General features: G+C 42.2%; 1 long non-coding RNA gene across 1 annotated transcript; it reads right to left on the minus strand.

Moving 5' to 3' along the window:
- Positions 1 to 289: 289 nt before the first annotated feature.
- On the minus strand, positions 290 to 15,280 carry LOC116984772. The gene is made up of 3 exons (XR_004415121.1): positions 15,271 to 15,280; positions 14,569 to 14,575; positions 290 to 353 (listed from the first exon to the last, which is right to left on the minus strand). It is a non-coding gene; the product is annotated as an uncharacterized LOC116984772 (long non-coding RNA).
- Between the last annotated feature and the right edge of the window lie 5,671 nt (positions 15,281 to 20,951).

Consider the following 20,951-nt stretch of genomic DNA (forward strand, 5'->3'; position numbering starts at 1 on the left):
AGATACATTGATTTGATAAGGTCATATACCTTTCCTCCTATATCACAGCCGAGGAGTTTGTAATAGAGCCCTTCATGCCTAATAGAGTCAAATGCTTTCTCAAAGTCAATAAAACAGGCAAATATTTTCCCATTTTTCGCTTGGTGTACATGTTTTTCAATGAGAGTGTGGAGGGTATAAATGTGGTCAGTGGTACAGTGTTTTGGGAGGTAGCCAATTTGGTTTTTACTGAGAATGTTGTGTTTGTTAAGGAAATCCTGCAACCTGTTATTTATGATACTGCAGAATAACTTCCCTAGGCAGCTACTGATACAGATGCCATGATAATTATTTGGGTCTATTTTGTTTCCACTCTTATAAATGGGTGAAATAAGCCCTTGACACCAAATATCAGGGAAATAACCTGAACGTAGTATGATGTTGAACAGCCTAAGCACTATGTCCTGCATCTCCGGAGTGCTGTACTTGAGCATTTCATTTTTGTTGCTGTCTGGACCACAGGCTTTCTTTGAGTGGAGAGATTTTATTTTTATGGTCAGTTCTTCCAAAGTAATTGGGGAATCAAGAGGGTTTTGATCATCTTTAATTACTGTTTCTAGTGTTTGGAGTTTTTCTTTGATATGGGAATAATTTGAGTTTATTTTATTTATTGGGATGTCTTTATATAGATTTTTGAAGTGTGCTCTCCAGATATGACCGTTTTGAATTGGTAGTGTTTGTAGTTTTGTTGTGCTCAGGTTATTCCACATATCCCAAAATTGGTTTTGATTTATGGAATTTTCAATTTCTTCAAGTCTCTTGTGAGTGTAATTTTGTCTTTTGTTCCTAATCGTGTGTTTATACCTTTTAAGAGTTTCATTATATCTAATACGTAAGTCTGGGTTGTTTGGTTGACGGTGTTTGTGGTTCGATATTTTGCTCAGGTCTTTTCTGACACTTTTACACTCGTGGTCGAACCATTTTTTATGGTTGTGTATTTTGATAATTTTTCTCTTCTGTTTCACTAGGTCAACTTTGATGGCTGCCTTGTGAAAGATCATATTAATGTCAGTTATAGCCATGTTTACACCACCTCTAGTAGTCTCATATGGGTTTGTCTTGAATGTCAATATTTTATTTGTGAGATCGGGTGAGTTCAGGGCCATGATGAATTTATCTCCACTATCTGAAGTCCATTTGTAAGTCTGATTTAGTTTATACAGCTTACTGGGTTCCCTTTTTACGTCTTTAGTTTGAACAGGAAATTTTAGGTACACGTTGATTTGACTATGGTCTGAAAGAGGGGACTGCTGCCTAACAGTGAATGTCTTTTTCCTGTCTTTCTCTGCACCCCCTCCACCTGCGCTTTCATCTTTGACATTTTTGTATTGAGGCTGCAGAGCTAATGGAAGCAGTGCTATTTTGCTTTTCTCAAAAGTATTGAGAGTGCATGTATATTTTGAGAAGACTGGTATAGTTTCTGAATAAAAAGTGACACCCAAATTCTGTGTATGATTTAAATAGTTATCAGATTATCAGGTGGGGACTATGTATAAACACTGCTGTAATTTCTACATGATGAAACCAAAATGTATAAAAATGGCCTTTCTTAAAAACTGATACTGACCTCTGTATGTGATAATACAACTAAGCAAAACGGTGAAGAAGATTCATAAGTGGAATCCTAAAGAAGGAAAGAATGCAGGGTTTAAAGGAGGAATTTTATGCCTTCAGACTGAGACAGCAGAAAGCACAAATGCTGATGGTACGGTAATTGAAATTATGGACATGTCAAATTACGGAGGAGCGCTGTTGCAATAGTCGAAGGAGTTACGCATGAGCTGAGAGGCAATGTTATTGAGATGAAAGATTGTAATATATGGGATTGGAAGTTTGGCAAATCTGGTTCAGCATTAGTGGTAAAGGATGAGATATGCAATATAGATGCAAAATGCTGGAATAAGCAGGTCAGGCAGCATCTCTGGATATTTACGTTTCTGGTCAGTACCCTTCAGGCTGATTGGGGGGAGCGTAAACTGGAAGCAACAAACGACTAGGACAAATCGGGGATGGCAACAGATGACATCAAGCAGGGAGGTTCCCTCATAGGACAATTATTAGCTAGGGATGGTGTGATCATAAGGGAGATACAGTACATCATTCTTCTTCTTGCGTATGGCGTGCACAGCCTAAAGTTGGAGGACAACTTGTTCTATTTGATCTTATTTGACTGTGCACACCGGGTTGATTGCATTTGTCGAAACAGGGCGGACCACGTGAAGGTTGCAATCTCCCACCCCAGTACATCATTGAAACTGTGGAACTGGTTAACTGACTTTTAGTGGAGGGGGGGGGGGGGGGGGGGAGTTTTTTTTTGTTTTTTTAATCAGAGTCGCCTAAAATTAGCGAATTCAGCATTCATTCTGCTGGGGTGGATACACAGAAGGGGAATACGACTGCCAATCTGCGTGTGGCCTCACTTGGGCAATGGAGGAGGCCCAGGACACACAAGTGTAAGAATGAATTGCAGATGCTGGTTTAAACTGAAGATAGACACAAAAAGGTGGAGTAACTCAGCGGGACAGGCAGCATCTCTGGAGAGAAGGAATGGGTGACATTTCCGGTCGAGACCCATCCCTCAACCCGAAACATCACCCATTCCTTCTCTCCAGAGATGCTGCCTGTCCCGCCGAGTTACTCCAGCTTTTTGTGTCCATCCCAGGTCACACAGGTCAGTATGAGAAGGGGAATTAAAATGTTTAGCAACTGGTAGAGTGGTCAAGAAAACTTTCGACACATTGTCCTTCATGAGTCAGAGTATTGTGTGTAGTAGTTGGGAGGTTGTATTGATTTTCCAAGCCATCGATGAGGCCATATTTGTTAGGGCTTGGGGGTTTTCCACATTTTCTGACTTGAGAACTACTGATGGGAACATTATTGCAGGGAGCAGTGATATGTTTGGATATGCAGATCAATCATTTAGTTCCTGTTGTAAAAAGAAAGAACTATAAATGCTAGTTTATACCAAAGATATACACAAAGTGCTAGAGTAACTCAGCGGGTCAGGCAGCATCTCTGAAGGAAAAGGATAGGTGATGTTTCGGGTCAGGACCCTCCTTCAGACTGAAGGTAAGAGGGGGGGGGGGGAGAAAAGACCAGGACAAACCGGGGCCAGCAACAAATGACCTTTGATAGGGTGGTGCCATGGTAAGCCAATTGTTGGTTAGGGACGGATACAATGTGGTGAACCGTGGACCAGGTTAAATGATTAGGGTGGAGAAAGAGGGGAGGTCAGGTAACTTAGTAGCAAAGATACTAGAGCGGAGCAAGATAGTCCACTCGACGAAAAAGCCGTAGTAGGTCATGGGTAAACGTCAGCGCCATTTCCGTAACCGGCTTCTGTCTCCTCTCTAGTATCTTAGCTTTGGTCATGGCGTCCACATCTACAAGCGTAGCATACTGTTCTGCTATAAATTGCTCCAATCGCCAATGTAGGTGACCCGACCTGTCTTTCTTCAGGTTCCCCATTAAGGACGAAAGGTGAGAAAAAATATTACTTTCTGTCGTGTAGTGAAAATATTATTTAGCCTGTTTGATCTCTCATTGTAGCTCAGTCCTCGTGGCAACATCCTGGTAAATCTAATCATCAGAGCATTTTATTTCTGCCTCTCTGTGATCTAATACAAATTCAGAACATAAGACTGTAGTGAAAATATTATTAAACAGTGGGATTAGATGAATTACAGAGTGCAAGTTAAATACAAAAATCAATTCAAACACAACACATGAGTCATTTAAAAATAAAATGTTAAACATTTAAAAAGAAAATTAACAGAATTATGATTTATTAACATATCATTAACAAAAATGAACAGAATTATGAATTAACAGAATTATGAATTATGAATCTAATCCTATATCACACACACAAACTGTTCCCCCGCAACGCTGATTACACTGCGAGAGGCCTAACCGAAGTCAGGCCGGGTTTACTGAAATGGCCGACGTTCGGCTCCGTTGCGTGCTACACAGCCTATTGGATTTTGCAGCAGTGGTCTATCTTGCTCCGCTCTAGTATCTTTGGTTAGTAGAAGTTACTTAAAATTAGAATTCCACGTTCATGTAAGCTACCTTGGTTATGAGGTGCTGTTCCGCCAATGCATGTGGCCTCGCTCTATTGGATTGGACCTTTCAAACTATACCTGAATTCCAGAATTGTATCTATTAATTTTTAGGATTAGGGACACAATTCAAAATGGATAAATTTGCTTCTTCTTGCGTATGGCGTGTACAGCCTAAAGTTGTAAGACAACTTGTTCTGTTTGTTCTTCTGTTTGTGCACGCCAGGTTGATTGCTTTCTTTGAAGCAGGGTGGACCACGTGAAGGTTGCAATTTCCCCACTCAGATAAATTTGCTAATTTTTGGCAATGCTGTTGGAACATTTTGTTTTGGTTGAAATCAACAATGCACTCTGTGTTCTCATCACTCTTGAGAGGAATACACCCAATTACTCCCAGCTTTGATTGCAATCTGCATGGGAATGACTATAGTTTTATGTCATGAAGCTACATTAGAAGTCATTGGTAATCCTAAAGTCATCAGAAATATGTATGTTCAACTGAATTAACAGCATGCTTCAGTTAACCCGTTTTATACGCTTGCAAAATGAAATCCACTTTGTATCTCAAACCACTGCTGGAAGGTTGTATCTCATCATGCTAGCTTGGATTTGACCACTGTTTTAATGGGTGCAGCTGGAATTCTTGATCAATCATTTGCACTTAAATTGGTAAATGCCCCAAATAGGTGGTAGAATTGTATATGAATTAACCTGTGGTTTTACCTGTTTACTGTCTGCTATCATGCATTTCATTGGATGGCAGCATTTGTCTTAGAAACATTGAAAATAGGTGCAGGAGGAGGCCATTTGCCCCGATGAGTCAGCACCGCCATTCATTGTGATCATGGCTGATCATCCACGATCAGTAACCTGTGCCTGCTTTCTCCCATATCCCTTGATTCCGCTAGCCCCTGGAGCTCTAACTAAAGGGCCTGTCCCACGAGCTGCATGCGGCGAGCGCGACCAAACCGGAAGTGGGGGGCGTGTGGAGGTCGAGTGAGTGACGTGAAGTTCGAGCGAAGTCCGCGGGTGACGTACGGCGTCAAGAAGCTGCGCACGCCCGTCGAGGCGGTACGTACGGCGTCAAGGCGGGTGCGGGCCGGCAGGCCGTTGCCGCGCGGAATTTTTGAACACGGTCAGTTTTTCGGAGCCCTGCGCAATGTCGGGACCAGCACCGCACAACTCCATACGGTTCCGGCGATGGAAGTGGGACCGGCCCCGCGAGGTCGTACGGCTCAAGCGACCACGTTAGGTCGCGTTGCTGCATGGAGTCGCATGATCGTGGGACAGGCCCTTAACTCTTTTTAATTCATCCAGTGAATTGGCCTCTACTGCCTTCTGGGTGAAAGTTTTTTCTCATCTCAGTTTTTTTTTTTTTTTATATTTTATTTTATTAGAAGTACAATCATATGGCACCAAAGTGCATAATATATATTTTCATAATACATTTTATGTACAGCTTCTTATTTTTAATTTTTTTTGTTATAATAAAGAAAAATAAGAATAAGAAAAATAAATTAGAAAATGATCACCAATGCGTCCACAATTTCTAGAGCAACCTCCTTGAGTACCCAGGGATGCAGACGATCAGACCCTGGGGATTTATCAGCCTTCAGTCCCATCAGTCTACCCAATACTATTTCTCACCTAATGCTAATTTCTTTCAGTTCCTCTGTCTCCCTAGATCCTCTGTCCTCTAGTACATCTGGGAGATTGTGCCTTCCTTAGTGAGGACAGAACCAAAGTACCTGTTCAACTCTTCTGCCATTACCTTCTTCCCCATAATAATTTCACCTGTTTCTGCTCACATTTGTCTTTACTAATCTTTTTCTCTCAACATACCTAAAGAGGCTTTTACTATCCTTCTTTATATTTGTTGTGTGTTTGGATGCTTAGAACAGACTTGAATAAGGCTCGGACATGGGAGTAATCTTACAAGCTTCTTTACTGCAGGACGCCACCTTGAGTCTCCCCCGCACATGCGCACTTGCACAAGATATCACAAGACACTAATTACCTATGCTAATTATCCCATACCTAACACTCCTCCCCCTTTAACTTGGAGGCAGGTAACACCATTTCTATTACATACATAACACTCCTCCCCCTTTAACTTGGAGGCAGGTAATACCATTTCTATTACATACACCGCACTCCTCCCCTTTTTTCAGTCCATTTCACCTGTACGGTATATGCTCTTTTCCTACCCGTCATTGAATAATACACTGTTGCACAATGGTATTATACTTAAACCAAATACATTACCCCTAGCGTTATGAGTTATCATTTTCTGGTTCATGTATTTGTTTTCTTTTCCTCTTTGTAGGTGGGATCTGACCCATGGCTGCAAGTTTTTGTTTTCTAGCAGCTTCCTCTGCTGTTCAATTTCCCTTCTCTGCTTATTTACCTGCTTTTGTTGATTCATGAGATTCTGCAATGCATAACCCTTTGTCCATTGCTCAGTGAAGGAGGCTCCATGCTGGACTATACTGAAGTGTCCTAATTGTAATCGGTCCTGCATACTTTTGTCTTGACCGACCAGCCTCTCTTCTTTAGACTTTTCTATTAGCAGCTTTCTACTCATTGTCACACATTTATTCAACCTTTCCTTGCATCGTTCAAGCCTTTTCTGTTGTTCATCTACTCGTCTTCTTAAGTCACCTTTCTGGTTCTTTATCAAGAAGTAGGATCTATATTGTCTTTGCAATGCAACACTGGCTTTCCTATATCGTTTAAGCTTTTTGTATAGTTTAAGCTTTTTCTGTAGTTCATCTACTTGTCCACTTAAGTCACATCTCTGGTTCTTCATCAAGTAAGATCTATATTGTTTTTTTCACTGCAACACTGGCTTTGACTTGTGCTCTGCTTAGTTTTGAATTGAATTTCCTTTATTGTCATTCAGACCTTTCAGTCTGAACGAAATTTCGTTTTCTTGCTTCATAAGCACGGTAGTGAGACTGCACTACAATTGTTGTATCTTTCCATTTGAGGAAATCTTTCCTATATCGTTTAAGCCTTTTGTATCATTTCAGCCTTTTCTGTTGTGCCTTTATTTGTCTTTTTGTCTTTCCTATACCAACTCCTACAGAGTACTGACTGCACTTTTACAGTAGCTCTCTTTTGCTTAACCCACTGCCTAACCACCATACAATACAATACAATTCAATTTATTGTCATTTATTGCCATACTCTTGTAGGCAGTCTGAATGGTATTAGTTGCATCCCTCATTGACTGATATTGCACAAACTGGGAATGCCCTATTTTGCATGCTTTGTACCATCTCTGGATCGAAATTACTGCTTGACGCACAGCTTTGTAGCGTACCCGTAATCGGTAACCACGGTATGCAGTTTGCAGAGTGACTACAGCCACCTTTTGCATCAAGAAATGCTTTCTTGTAATGCACATTCTTATGAATGACTTAATATGGCATGCTGCCTTAATTTTCTCAATCAATGCTCTGCCTTTGATTCCGCGGTATAAGGCCTGAATACAAACCACTACTTTTCTCAAACTATTATACTGTCTCACTTGGACATTTCTTATCTGGCAAGCTCTGTATCGTTGCTGTACCGCAATGGCAGACCAGCGTAGTTTATTAAAATACTGACGCTGTTCATGCATCTGATAATAAGTCTGTATGACCTTGGCAGATTTGTGCAGGCACCACAATTGCTTTCGAACAAGCATTCCTCGGTAGGCTGCCTGCAGCAGTACAACACTGCTGCGTACTTTCATGTAAGTTTTGCGATCACTTACCATTTGAAGGTGTGCCCTATAATGGGTTTGCACTATTATAGCTGCCCTTCTCATTGCCCTGTATAGACGGTATACTCTATGCATTCTAAATGCTGCTTGTATTACCGTTGCTGCCTTCTGTTTGTTCCGGATCTCTCTCCGTACCTTCATACCCCTAAATGCAGCTTGAATAACTAGAGTTGCCCTTTGAATGGCAATTTTCCTTTGCCTTTGACTTATTTTCCTTTGCCTTTTCCCTTTGGCCTTTTCCCTCTGCACTTGACCTTCATCACTTGGCACTTGACCTTCGTCACTTGGCACTTGACTTGTGTCCCTTCGCACTTGACTTTGGTCCCTTCGCACTTGACTTTGGTCCTTTTGAAAAAGCTACTTTATTAACTACTAAACCAGGTTCGCTTCTTAATAAACAGACACCACACAAACTGTTTGGTAGACCAGATCAAAACTTTACTTAACATCGGCCGATGGAAGGAGGGAGGACTCCAGTCAAGTGACCATTACAGACACTTGACCGTCCTCCGTTCACCTTCTCTGAACAACAGAATTACATTGCCTTAAATAGGGTTTTTTTGTCCCCTTAGCACATTTCAGACATTAGTCATGGTCAGAGGTACAGGGAAAGGTTTCCACAGAATGCATCACATCAAAGGCCTTTTGTTTACATGTTACAAGATAACATTGGCCATTTGGTTTACGACATTTTATCTTTCCACTTCCCTGTTCCTCTCTCGTCCTTCATAAACATTGGCTATTTGGATAATGCCTTTTTATCTTCCCAGAGATCACCCTAGATCTTTCGCTGCTTTCTCGCTGTCATTTGGTCCCTCATAAACATTGGCCATTTGGTTTATGGCATCTTACTTCAAAGATGTGACTAGCTCTTTCTCTCTGCTTGTCCCTTGGGAGACAATGCTATGGTGTTTATTATCCCACACACTGCAACCTGAGGCAAGCCTAATTTGACACTAAATATAAGCTATAAGCTAGCCCAGAAACCTATTTAATATCTTTTTATATTTTAACTAAAATTCAGCTTCATCATTCCATCCTTTTATCAAATTTTTGATAACAACTACAGTCCTTGCTGAGTACATACGAAAGACTCATCAGACAAATTAATAGTACACTAGTAACACAATCATTTCATAGTGGACAATCGTTCCACAAGTCCCTCCAAACATTTTAAATGGCCACCAACCTCCCCCGGACGTGACACTAAGATACTACCATAGGACAGGAAAAGGATCATAAAAATTGCTCAGTCTTTATTCGGCTTCGCTTGGAATTCCCCGTGTGCTGGTGTAACTGGTTCATGCTTCTCTTGTGTGGCACTGCATTTGCAACATAACAATGCCTGTCACAAATATACTGTTTCCTAAAAATACACCAGTGCCTTGGTTGTGGCAAAACCAGGTAGATTTAACTGGCCTTTGCAGACCTCTTACTGTCTGTAGTCAGGTTATCTTTGCTGCGCTTGTCATGTTTGACTTCAATCTTGTTTAAAAGGAGGTGTGTACCATCCTTTAAATGTGGGTTAGTCCGCAAGCTTGCCATTCTGAAGAAAGTTCAGTCCATGTGGGCTGGGCCACCCCAGAATAAAGGGAGCCTCAATAGCCCATCGTCCTTGTTTCCACAAACTGTTCACAGTCAATCAAACGTATCCAGCGACGATGATCTTCAATCTTTACAGCAGTTCATGTTGTTAGCAACACTTGGTTGTTCTTTTCAATACAGTCTCAATTTCTTCTTGTCCCAGCACCATCATCGTATAGCTTTTATGGCCTTGGTCACTGGTTTCCAGCAAAAACTCCTCCAACCTGGGAATGTAGATCTGGCAAGACATGGGTTAATTGCCGTCCATACATAATTAGTTAATTGCCCAGGGCCTGTAGGTGGCTTCCCCCCACTCTCCAGGGGGTGGACACAGCAGCTTTTCCTGTATCAATCTTGTTCCCAGCTGAGTTTCTCCAGCACTTTTGTCTTCCTTTGATCTCTCAGCATCTCCAGTTCCTTCCTAACACTTCCCTTTGAATTTATTCTTTAATTCGATAATATCCAAAGAGGCTCTCTCCACCTAAATATTCAATTCTCCAAATATGTTCTCTTCCCCAATCTACTTTATCTTTTACCAAACAGTAATCTTGCTTCATTTGCATTTTAAAAGACAACCTCTGTTATCATCTCAAAACAATCTTTCCCAAAAGAACTCACTCAGAATCAGTAATCAATAATACATTTTCTTTTTCTCTGTAATTTTGACATTTCCAATCTCATTTAACACTTTAATCGGGATGAGTCTTTTTTAAACTTGGTTCAAAAGATTTATAATCAACCAACACATTTTATCATTCGAGTATAGCTCCGCCCCCCATTCATGCCTGTTTCTTAACGGAGCACACCATAAACTGTCTGTCCCATTTGCATTTTAAAGGACAAACTTCTTAAAGCGACACACAACTTTGCTCATTGCTTCGAATTTCACACATTCCACGTAAAAAACATTGTTTTACAAGCAGTATATATACAAAAACATTGTTTTACCAGCAGTATATATACAAAAACATTGTTTTACCAGCAGTATATATACAAAAACATTGTTTTACCAGCAGTATATAATATTTCATCTTCAAAGACATCTCTTTGTAATTTACTTTCCCTTTTTCTGACAAGACTTCTGTTTACCAAAATCCTGGTTACCTAACCCTAATTGGACATTGATCCAGATCATGATTAGTCAGACTCCCCTTGACTTTTCAGTCTCCCTAGCTCTTTCCTCATTTCTCCATCAAATTTCCCTTCATCCCCAATTTTTTTATAACATAGTTGCCTGTCAGAAAAAGGATTTACCTCCGGGGTAATTTTGTTTTGCAATCCCCATTGACTCTTTCCACCATCCCAGATGCCTGTAGGTGGTGTACACAGTGAAATTGCTGTTGGATATTAAAATGTTCACATTTTTCCTTATTAATAGTGGTTAAAATGAGGACGGACCATTGTCTGAGTTTATGACATTAGGTAGGCCAAACCTGGGATTAACAACAATGTTACTGTAGTTTCAGCAGTATTATTAGTGGTTGGTAGAGCTTCACTCCACCTGCTAAATAAATCTAAAATCACTAAGCAATATTTATAACACTGGGCCCTTGGCATTTCAATAAAATCAATCTGTATACATTCAAACGATCGTGATGGCATTGGCGTCACCCCTGAGGGTACCTTAATTGATTTGCCTGGATTACTTTGTTGGCAAATTTTACATTCAGAGGCCTGCCACCACATTTCCTTTGTTATCCTATCATTCCCTCCTTACCAGCATGGGTAAGACGAGTAAAAATGTATCGAATACACCAACTTGTCCAAGCGGGGTGTGCTGAATCAATGGCACAGCCCTCCTGTTTCCATAGTTATTATTATATATAAGAGGCGTCCCTCTGTAATGTACATACCTCCTTCATGTTTGGCAGGACTGTTCTATTTGCTAGCATCTGTTTAGCTGCTGTCACTACGCATTTGGATGTACAGGCTGCTTGCTTGGATACATTATCAGCAACTCATTGCCTTTTGCTATAGGGTCCCCAGCACCAGTGTGTGCAGTACATTTAACAATGACCAGCTGTTCTGGTAGCATCAATGCGTTAAACAAATTACGCACAGAAAGGCATTCCCGTGCTCCCAATCCTGGCGAGCTTTGTAAGGTCAGAACTTTAAGGTATAGGGATGTTACTGACGGAACTGTCCCAGGTAAAGATGCCATTGCTACTGGTAGGGCATAAATGGACATGTGGACATCTCCCAAAATTATCTAACTCCTCATCTTCATTACCAAATAGGGTCGTTGTGCCAGACATGAAGTCTCCTCCAGAGGATTTATCAACACTGGGTTTATTTTTTTCTAACCATCACCTGTTTCTCACCTCCTGTCTGTCTTTTAATTATTTCCTCTTGTTCCTCTGCCCACTGGCATTCTAGTTGCAATACGTTCCATCCTTTCCGAGTGCTATCCTTGTTTCTTAACTCTATCCCCTTCTTACATACAGTATCCATCTAACTTCGAACTCTACTTTCCTCATGCTTCTCCTCTGTTCCTGCTTTCCATGTTTTAATCCCTTTTTTCCATTTCTTTCCTGCCTTCCTTTCCCATATAAATGTCTCTACATTCCATATTCCCCCTACTGGTCAGGCTTCATCCCCTAACCGTTTGGTCAACTTGTAACTTAACATTCTAAATTTCTTATTATACTTAGGATTCAAATAACACATATGTTGGACTGTTATCCAGAGCATTCCCCATAGATAGATAGAAAGAAAGAGAAAGAGAAAACAGACTTCTTAATTCCGAATCGTTCCAAATATATCAACCAGGCCGACTCGCTACTCGAGACCCCAGTTTCTCAATTTGGCTGACTTTTTAACTCTTTAATATACGACCCAAGTGTCTCAACGAAGCAGACCCACTAACCAAGACCCCCGTTTCTCAACCTGGCAGACGTCTTATCCCTTAAAATAAGCCCCAAGTGTCTCAACGAAGCAGACCCGCTATCCGTGACCCCCGTTTCTCAACCTGGCAGACTCCTTAACTCTTAAAATAAGCCCCAAGTGTCTCAACGAAGCAGACCCGCTATCCGTGACCCCCGTTTCTCAACCTGGCAGACTTCTTAACTCTTAAAATAAGCCCCAAGTGTCTCAACGAAGCAGACCCGCTATCCGGGACCCCCGTTTCTCAACCTGGCAGACTTCTTAACTCTTTAATATACAACGCCACTTATTTCTCAATCCGACAACTCTTCGGATGTCTCAATAAGCCAGACGCAAACCTCAACCCCCGTATCTCAACCCGACAAATCACGGATATCTCAACGAGGCTGATGAGCCCTTTGTAGAGAGAGAGAAAAAGAGAAAACAAAGAGATAGACAGAGAGAGAGAGAAAGAGAAACTGCTCAAGTCCTTCTTAAAAATATACACAAGCCCTTCTTAAAAATACATACACAATTCTGTCTTAAAAATATACACAAGCCCTTCTTAAAAATACATACACAATTCTGTCTTAAAAATATACACAAGCCCTTCTTAAAAATACATGCACAATTCTGTCTTAAAAATACATACACAATCCCTTCTTAAAAAAAAAACATATAAAGCCCAACTGGTCTTACCTTTGTCTGTTTCTAAGAACCTCGGCAGGGAACCAATTCAATGTCTGATGAAGGATCACAGATGTTCCCGGGAGTTTCTAGGGAGTCGGTCTGACAAGGGGGCCGATAGAGCTCAGTTATCTCCCTTCCAATCCCGGCAACCTCTGCAACCTCTTGCACAGTCAGCCGTTGATGTGGTCCCAGCGAGGCCTGCATAACTACGCCAATGAAAAAGCTACTTTATTAACTACTAAACCAGGTTCGCTTCTTAATAAACAGACACCACACAAACTGTTTGGTAGACCAGATCAAAACTTTACTTAACATCGGCCGATGGAAGGAGGGAGGACTCCAGTCAAGTGACCATTACAGACACTTGACCGTCCTCCGTTCACCTTCTCTGAACAACAGAATTACATTGCCTTAAATAGGGTTTTTTTGTCCCCTTAGCACATTTCAGACATTAGTCATGGTCAGAGGTACAGGGAAAGGTTTCCACAGAATGCATCACATCAAAGGCCTTTTGTTTACATGTTACAAGATAACATTGGCCATTTGGTTTACGACATTTTATCTTTCCACTTCCCTGTTCCTCTCTCGTCCTTCATAAACATTGGCTATTTGGATAATGCCTTTTTATCTTCCCAGAGATCACCCTAGATCTTTCGCTGCTTTCTCGCTGTCATTTGGTCCCTCATAAACATTGGCCATTTGGTTTATGGCATCTTACTTCAAAGATGTGACTAGCTCTTTCTCTCTGCTTGTCCCTTGGGAGACAATGCTATGGTGTTTATTATCCCACACACTGCAACCTGAGGCAAGCCTAATTTGACACTAAATATAAGCTATAAGCTAGCCCAGAAACCTATTTAATATCTTTTTATATTTTAACTAAAATTCAGCTTCATCACTTTTGCATTTGACCTTTGTCCTTTTGCATTTGACCTTTGTCCTTTTGCACTTGACCTTTGTCCTTTTGCACTTGACCTTTGTCCTTTTGCACTTGACCTTTGTCCTTTTGCACTTGACATTTGTCCTTTTGCACTTGACCTTTGTCCATTTGAACTTGACCTTGGTCTCTTTGCACTTGACCTTGGTCTCTTTGCACTTGACCTTGGTCCCTTTGCACTTGACCTTGGTCCCTTTGCACTTGACCTTTGTCCTTTTGCACTGGACCTTTGTCCTTTGAGGGACTCCCTGCCCTCTTTAGTTCAGGCTCCTTGCCTCTGGATGCCCTTGGAGGTTTTGGCGAGAAATGAGCCATTAATACCTCCTTACACTCCTTGTACGTTTTATCCGTGGGCGCTGCTGGCAGCAGTAACGTACGTAAGGTGTGATAATTCTCTCTTCCTAAACCTGATATGAACCATGCTCTCTTCTTCTCCTCTGTAGTGATATCATTAGAAATGAACGAAGCTTCCAAGACTTCAGTCCACTTCTCAAAATTGCACCCAGATTCTAACTGGGGCCACTTTCCAATTCTTTGAAAAGCCATGCTACCTGTTGCTATCCAGGTGCCCTATTCGGGTGCTCTTGTACAGACAAAACACTGATTACCTCAAGATAATAAAACACATATCTCCTGTACAGACAAAACACTGACCTGCCCTGGACTTAATCCTTTTACATTCTAAGATATTATCCAGCTCACTCTCTATTACTTAATCTTATAATAATAGATTTATACTATTAACCCACATTTGCTGTTAATAGCAACTAGAACATTTTAAACATATTCTTCCTTTGCACACATTTACTATTCATAACAGTATAATGCATTACACATCCAACAGTCCTGCTTCTACTGTGACAATGCATTATATTCACACACAGATTTTATTGTGAAGGATTTCACTGCTCCAGCTTGCGGACTGTGGACTCTGGTGCATCCTCGACATCCAGTGCTGCTTTAGCTGGCTCCCCCCCCCCGGGCTTCACTGTTACTTTTAAACACCGCTGGCCACTCCGGACCTCCGATGCTGCTGCTGGCTCAGCCGTTGCTGTTGCCTCCGCTGGCTCTCGCTGCCTCCACCGGCTGGCCTACCAGGCTGGCTTTTGCTGGCTTCCCGGGCTGGCTATTGCTGCTTTGCTGGCCTGCTGACCTTCCTCTCCACCACTGCTCTGCCGACTTGCCTGCTCTCTGTCTCCACAGCCCTCCCGGCTGCTACTGGACCCATTGCACGGCTCGTTGCTGGCTCCCGTGGTCACCCAGTGGAAGGTGAAGGTGAGTCGCTGCTCGTTTCTGCTGCTGGTCCCCGCTGCTCCAAGCGTCGGTACTGTGCCTCTCAGCTTTCTCAGCTTTCTCCACTCTCGGCCGTCCCTTGCGACCGGGCTTTCACGGCTCTCGGCTTCTCTCGCGGGCCTGTCCGCTTTTCTGCTCACGGTCAGGCTGACTCTGCTCCCGACCGGGCTTTCTCCTCCCACCGGGCTGACTGTTCCCGGTTGGGCTGAAGACTCAGCCTCTGTCAGTGGCTCTCTGGACCTGTCCGTGGCCTACACGGTACTAGGCCCCCACCCGACGTCTGTGGCTGCTGCTTGGGCTTGGCTGTGGGCTGCACAGCCCTAGATACATTCCAGGTAAGCTGACACCGTGCTTGGTGACCCTTACTGCCCCTGCTTGTTTTCCTAGCTCTTCCCTGAGCTATTGCTTCCCGTTCCTACCTTTTTTTTCTTTTTGGCTTGGTGCTGTTCCACTTTGTTTCCAAATACTACTTCTATTTTTAACTTGTTAGTTTTTCTTCTTGCTGGCCTTGTTATCTTCGTTCTTTTATCCTCGTCGCCAATTGTTGTGTATTTGGATGCTTAGAACAGACTTGAATAAGGCTCGGACACGGGAGTAATCTTACAAGCTTCTTTACTGCAGGACGCCACCTTGAGTCTCCCCCGCACATGCGTACTTGCACAAGATATCACAAGACACCAATTACCTATGCTAATTATCCCATACCTAACAATATTCTTGGTCAGCTTACCCTCGTACTTTATCTTTTCACCCCGTTTTGCCCTCTTTGTCACCTTCTGTTGTCCTTTGAAAGTTTCCCAATCCTCTGGCTTCCCGCTACTCTTTGCTATGTTTTACATCTTTTCTTTAGTTTTATTCAATCCCTAACTTCTCTTGTCAGCCACGATTGCCTCTTACTCCCCTTAGAATCTTTCTTCCTCTTTGGAATGAAATGATCCTGCATCTTCTGGATTATGCCCAGAAATTCCTGCCTTTGCTGTTCCACCATCATTCCTGCTAGGATACATTTCCAGTCAACCTTGGCCAGCTCCTCTCTCATGCCTTCATAATCCCCTTTGTTCAACTGCAACACTGACCTTCTCCCTCACAAATTGCAGATTAAAACTTATCATATTATGGTCACTACCTCCCAGCGGTTCCTTTACCTCAAGTTCCTGTAATGTATTCATGTATATGTTAATGAGTTGGTGTTCAATATAAGCAGGGAATGTTGGGTAATAAACCTCTCTCTTGTGCTCCAGGCAACCTGCGTGTAAGTTGTTATTCATTCTGCCGACCGGAATATAACAAAATTGGCGACAAGGATGCGATAGAGTTTGTGAACTCATCCTTTAAATACAGTGCAGGACTGTTTTGCAACATGCAGTAATGTTTAACATTTTAAACAGTAAATACGGAGTTGTGTCGCAGTTGTTTGCAGTTGTTTGCGAGCTGGACACAATAGGCCGCAGATCCTTCTATGCAGGGGAACTGTAGTTTAAAACAGCAGCTGGACAAATCGTCGAGAGTTTGTCAGGCTATCTCTATGTTGTGTCTATGTGGCAAGATGCCGTCCTTGGGATTGTATAAGATTTTTTTTGTCGAGTTCCTCAAGCTGAATAGCCTTTATACAGCTAATTTTTTGGTAAATTGTTACACCAGAACAGACAGAAAATCGGGGTTTTTGAACGGGCTTTTAAAAAAAAAAAAGAGAGAACGACACGATGACTGGCTACATCGGAAACCTTGGCACTTTTGACAAGAGTAGAAAGCAGTTCAGCTCCTATATGGAGATAGCGAACATGTTTTTCATGGCAAACAACATAATGGAGATTAGTGGTGAAGGAGAGATAGTGACTGAAACAAATAAGGCCGTTAGTGAACGCATGAAAGCGATTCTGCTCACGGAGATCGTTCCTGAAGTGTATGGCACACTCGTGAATCTCCTTGCGCCCATAAAAGCAAATGACGTGCCATTCAATGACATTATGAAGAAGTTGGAGGAGCATTTCAACCCAAAGCCTCTGGAAATTGCAGTAAGCTATAAATTTGGCACTCGAAACCAGAAGCAGAATGAGACAATCAATGTGTACATTGTTGCCTTGAAAAACTTAACTTTGCATTGTAACTTTGGAACCTTTCTCGGACGCGCAGTACTCGACAGATGTGTTTGTGGTCTAGTAGTAGATGAACAAATTCAGTCCAAACTCATGAACACTCCAGATCCTACATTCGAGAAAGCATGCAAGATTGCTACCACTTTACTCCGAGAGTGGTAGCGGTGTGGAATGAGCTTCCAGTGGAAATGGTGGCGGCAGGTTCGTTGGTATCATTTAAGAATAAATTGGATAGGCATATGGATGAGAAGGGAATGGAGGGTTATGGTATGAGTGCAGGCAGGTGGGACTAAGGGAAAAAAATTGTTCGGCGCGGACTTGTAGGGCCGAGATGGCCTGTTTCCGTGCTGTAATTGTTATATGGTTATATGGTTAATAGAGATGGCAGTGGCCATTTACAGTCACAAGGCAGTGTCTATGGCCAAACTAAGAGGCGCTAAACCAAAACCAAAGAATAGCGGGGAGCCGAGTTCAGCCAGTTGTTATCATTGCAACGGTAATCACTCATCCCAATTTTGTCAGTTCAAAATGGCCAAATGGTATAACTGCCAGAAGAAAGGCCATATCACCTCAGCATGTCATGAACTGCCACAATGTCAAACTGCGACAAAGTAAATGTGCATTTGCGCAGTCAGAGTTGGTCTACCTTGGACTCAAAGTAGATGCCAACGGACTTCGCCCTGTGAAGGCGAAAGTGGAAGCAATAGTGAATGCCCCAAAACCCAACAATGTATCAGAGCTACGATCATTCCTTGGGATGGTGCAGTTCTGTGCACAATTCTTTCCAGATTTAGCAACTGTGCTAAAGCCACTACATCATCTGCTACAAAAAGATGTGAAATGGACATGGAGAAAGGAACAGCAATGTGCATATGACATCTGCAAGGAAAACTTGACAAGTGACAAACTCCTTGTTCACTATGATACGACACGCGAGATGAAACTTGCTGTGATGCTTCAAGTTATGGTGTAGGTGCAGTGATCTCCCACGTAATGAATGACGGACAGGAAAAGCCGATTGCTTTTGCATCCCGCACCCTATCATCGAGTGAACGCAACTTTGCGCAGATAGAAAAGGAAGCACTCAGCATTGTGTTCAGAATCAAGAAATTCCATCAGTTTCTTCTCGGCAGACCATTCACCCTCGTGACTGATCACAAACCACTACTAGTGATTCTTAGTCCCAAGTCAACTATACCTTGCATAACGGCATCAAGGATGCAGCACTGGGCAATTCTGCTGTCCCAGTACGACTACAAGGTGGAGTACAGAAGCTCCAAGTGCAACGCAGTTGCAGATGCGTTGTCCCGGTTGCCCCATGAGAACTCTGATGAGGGAAGTGAGAACTCAATCTACACACTACAAGTTGTAGATGAAGACTTTCCAGTGACTGCAACAGAAATTGCAGCAGAAACAGAGAAAGATACTGTGCTGAACAGGGTCTACGAACAGACATTGAACGGTTGGACTGAAATCGATACTGGATTGAGCTCAGTTCTGAACTCAGAGCTGAAGCCTTTCCATAATTGACGCCATGAATTATTATGTGAGCAGGGATGCGTTAAATGGGGTTACAGAGTGGTTGTACCAGAGTCTTTGAGAAACAAAATTATGAATAAACTTCATACCGAACATCCTGGCATAGTAAGCATGAAGTCAATTGCCAGAAGTTTTGTGTATTGGCTTGATATTGACAGTGACATTGAGTCACTGGTGAGCAAATGTAGCGTCTGCCAAAATTGCCGGAGTAAATCACCAAAAACACCACTGCAACCCTGGTCATGGCCAAGTAGACCTTTTCAGAGAGTTCATGTAGATTTTTGTGAAAAGGGTAATGATCACTTTCTCGTACTAGTAGATAGTCATTCCAAATGGATTGAGGTTAAGCATATGGGATCAAGCACTACTGCTGAGTGTACCATAGATGAGTTTAGATCCATTTTTGCATGCCATGGTTTACCGGAAGAACTTGTGTCTGATAACGGGCCTGTTTCATTCAGAATGGTTTAAAGAGTTCATGGAACGGAATGGTGTAAAACACACACGTTCCCCCATACCATCCAGCCTCCAACGGGGCGGCGGAAAGGTCTGTTAGAGTTGTCGAAGATGCTCTCAAGAAACAGGTTTTGCAAGATGGTTCAAAGCTCAGCATGAAACATCGTTTGACTAGTTTCTTGCTGAAGTACAGAACCACACAACAACACGTGACTCACCTGCAGAACTGTTGATGAAGAGAAGGCTAAGAATACGACTAAGTCTAGTTCAACCCAATTTGGCCTTGAGAGTTGAGCAAAAACAGTTAAGTCAAAAACGCCATTTTGACTCCCACAAAAAGGAGAGGTACTTCAAGCCAGATGAACAGGTTTGTGTTCTCAGTCCTCCCAACAAGTCCAGTTGAGACAAATGGGATGTTGGGAAAATAGTGGAAGTGTGTGGAACAAAAAGATACTTAGTTGAAGTTGGAGATAGGATCAGAATTGTTCATGTTCATCAAATGATTCCAACCAAAGATGAACCAAAAACTGAGCATGAAGTCCTAATCCCTGAGTTTTTATCTGAAAGTGAGTTGAAAGAGACCACTGTGATTGAAACACAAGGTTCAGTTAGTACAGACAAAGAAACAGATTCCTCTGGTCAAAGTCAGGGTACTAAAAAAGAGCCAAACAAGCCTACAGTTAAGTCAACACCTAAACCTGTTACATCTGTTACTGTTAGACGATCAGGCAGGATCCGTAAACCAGTACAGGTTGGGTTTGTAAGTTAAATAAATCACTGCACAAGTAAAACATAGATGTGTAGATATGTAAAATATATGATGTTATCAATTTGATGAAAACTGGTTTAAATCGAGTATCACAACAACAAAATTGTAACTGAGCACTTAGATTTAATACTATAAAAAAGGAGAGCATTGTAATGCATTCATACATATTCATGTATATGTTAATGAGTCGGTGTTCAATACATAGAAACATAGAAAATAGGTGCAGGAGTAGGCCATTCGGCCCTTCGAGCCTGCACCGCCATTCAATATGATCATGGCTGATCATCCAACTCAGTATCCTGTAGCTGCCTTCTCTCCATACCCCCTGATCCCTTTCGCCACAAGGGCCACATCTAACTCCCTCTTAAATATAGACAATGAACTGACCTCAACTACCTTCTGTGGCAGAGAATTCCACAGATTCACCACTCTCTGTGTGAAAAATGTTTTCCTCATCTCGGTCCTAAAAGATTTCCCCCTTATCCTTAAACTGTGACCCCTTGTTCTGGGCTTCCCCAACATCGGGAAAAATCTTCCTGCATCTAGCCTGTCCAACCCCTTAAGAATTTTGTAAGTTTCTATAAGATCCCCCCTCAATCTTCTAAATTCTAGCGAGTACAAGCCGAGTCTATCCAGTCTTTCTTCATATGAAAGTCCTGACATCCCAGGAATCAGTCTGGTGAATATTCTCTGTACTCCCTCTATGACAAGAATGTCTTTCCTCAGATTAGGAGACCAAAACTGTACGCAATACTCCAGGTGTGGTCTCACCAAGACCCTGTACAACTGCAGTAGAACCTCCCTGCTCCTATACTCAAATCCTCAAATCCTTTTGCTATGAATGCTAACATACCAT

Source organism: Amblyraja radiata, chromosome 2, assembly GCF_010909765.2.
Source record: "Amblyraja radiata isolate CabotCenter1 chromosome 2, sAmbRad1.1.pri, whole genome shotgun sequence".
In the NCBI taxonomy this organism is placed as follows: Eukaryota; Metazoa; Chordata; class Chondrichthyes; order Rajiformes; family Rajidae; genus Amblyraja; species Amblyraja radiata.